Here is a 2,617-nt window from a genome sequence, read left to right as displayed (position 1 = left end):
TGTTCATTGGCATCCACGAGGGTCATTCTAGACATAGAATGCTAAGGGTAACGAGTTCTTGGTGTTCATGTCACTACTTTGTGTCTTGACATGGCACGAGGTATTCGAACGGTTTCCAATTTTCCACAATAAATTGGTGACGACTCCACAAATGCAACAAAGAAAAGCTTGCTTCACTTTTCGCCCCCGTGGGCCCACGTCCACAGTTTGGCGACTCCAATGGGGATAATACACTTACGTGTAGCCAAGGGTGAAACTTTAACAAGGTTAGGGAATAGTTTGTACAAGACAGTTGTCGATTTTCATAACTCGATCTTCCTAGATCGTTTTATTCGGCCTTCCTAGGCCCAACCCAACCCATTCGACCAATCGTCCCGTCTAGACGGTCCAAATCCTTATTTGGGCCTAAGGATGGATATCGATTGACGTCATCCATACCATGGTACCTACTCTTGTTTGTATCAAGGACTTTCACTACTCGAGGAAATGGACTAGGAATCGGCCTTACTCTTGTTCGGTACGAGCCTCTCCACAGACCCTGGGTTTGATTGTTCGGTATGGCAACCTACCTTTAAGCCAAAACCCTTTTAAATGCACTCAGCATCCCGTTATAATGCTTGTATAAATACTTGTACCATATGTGACCACCATTTCTAAACAAAACCATGACGATTTTTGTAAAAATCAAAATTTCTTTCAAAATGTAAAAATTTCGAACATAAGCCCAATATTAGTGTAAAACCAGTCAAAACTCTGTCCAATTGTCGAGTCAAAATTCGGGCCTCAAAACCCATTTAAAACCTCACTTCGAGTCCACTCCTACGACTACACTAAAGTTGACTAGGACCAACATTTTCAAACTTTGTCATTTCTTCAAAAAGCTCACTTGACACAAGTGGCACACTCCCACTTCACAAGTCAAACCTTTTCTTTGAGTAAGTGTGCTAGAATGGTCGATCGTGTTTTGATTCGTCGTCGACCTCTTATCCAGTTTTCAAGATGCCTGGAACTAGGCATGCAAGTGTCAATGGACAACCACCGAATGGTAATGATCTAATCCTAGCCGCGCTCGCTCGTCTCCAAACTAGCCAAGACCAAGTGAATAATCGCCTCAACACGATCGAGGGCCGAATTGTTGCTGTAGAAACTAGGTTGCCTCCTGCAGAAAATGAAATACTTCATGATTTTGTGAATGACTTCGCGCATGAAAATCCACCACCTTTTGTGGGAGCACAAGAGATCAACCCTCCCATAGATCCGACTGCAGCTGAGAAGCGACTCCAATACTTGGAGGAACAACTGATGTTTCTCAAAAGGGATGATATCTATAGGGAAAATAATCGCAAGTATGAGGCCATGAGCTCCAAATTGCCAACCAACTTCAACATGACGGATATCCCAAAATTCAAGGGACATGAAAACCCTTTGAACCATATCCGTGCTTTCAAGGATTACATGTCTATCAAAGGCATTAAACCCGAGATGTTCCTAAGGATCTTTCCTTCATCTCTCGAAACCATTCCTAAACAATGGTTTTATTCTCTAGAGCATAAGAAGATTGCCACTTGGGATGATGCCGCGATTGAGTTCGCTAAGCAATATGCGGATAATGCCGAAATCCAAGTCAACATGCGCACTTTAGAGGTTCTTACCCAAAATGACAAAGAAGGTTTCACCGACTTCCTAAGTAGGTGGAGGAAGACTAGTACCCAACTTGTTGAACGTCCAGATGAAGCTACCCTCGTGGAGAAATTCGTGGACAATCTAAAACCCATCTATGCGAGTCATTTGAGGTACCAAAACATTAAGACCTTCAAAGACTTAACTGTACTAGGAACAAGGATCGAAGATGACATCCGCAAAACGGTAGGTCGTGGATATCAAGGCTCAACAAGTCGTTCTTACGGCTCTACTAGCAAGACTGATGAAGTTAACCTTCTCGAGCCATCTAAGAAAAGTACCCCACCACGAAAATTCACAAATATTGGGGACACATACTCTAATGCTCTAAAGAGACTGATGAAACAGGGTAAGCTTCAACCCATAGGCCCTACACCTGAACCAGAAAAGAAATCCAAGTTCTGGGACGAGAAATCGTATTGCGAATATCATAGAGGCAAGGGACATGATACAGAAAAATGCTACAAACTAAAAAATGTGCTTCAAGACATGATTGAAGACGGTCGCCTACCTAGAGGTGGCAATCGGGTGGGTCGAGTCGGATTCGAGTCGGGTTATTTCAGGTTCGGGTTATCGTGATGTCGGATAGATTCGAGTCGTGTACATTTGTGGGTCGGATCGGGTTCGGTCGGATTATTTCGGGTTATGACTTACCTCGGGTATCGGGTCAGAATACAGAACACTTGGTCGGGTGACGGTTGTTACGGATTGGGTTAGTTCGACTAAAATTCATGTAGCAGTTCATATCGGGTTAAAAAAAAAATAAATACTAATTCTTATCGGGTTATAACGGGTCACAACTTGTCCGTTTCTAGGTCATTCTTTAATATTATACAGTAGAATATGGAGAGTTATTACTAAAAAAATATGTAAGATATTGTATTCAAATTTTTAATTTAAGACTAATTACCATTGCTCGATTGATTATGAATTTATG

This window comes from Silene latifolia, chromosome 9 (genome assembly GCF_048544455.1).
Source record: "Silene latifolia isolate original U9 population chromosome 9, ASM4854445v1, whole genome shotgun sequence".
In the NCBI taxonomy this organism is placed as follows: domain Eukaryota; kingdom Viridiplantae; phylum Streptophyta; class Magnoliopsida; order Caryophyllales; family Caryophyllaceae; genus Silene; species Silene latifolia.
Note: the sequence above shows the minus strand (reverse complement) of the source record.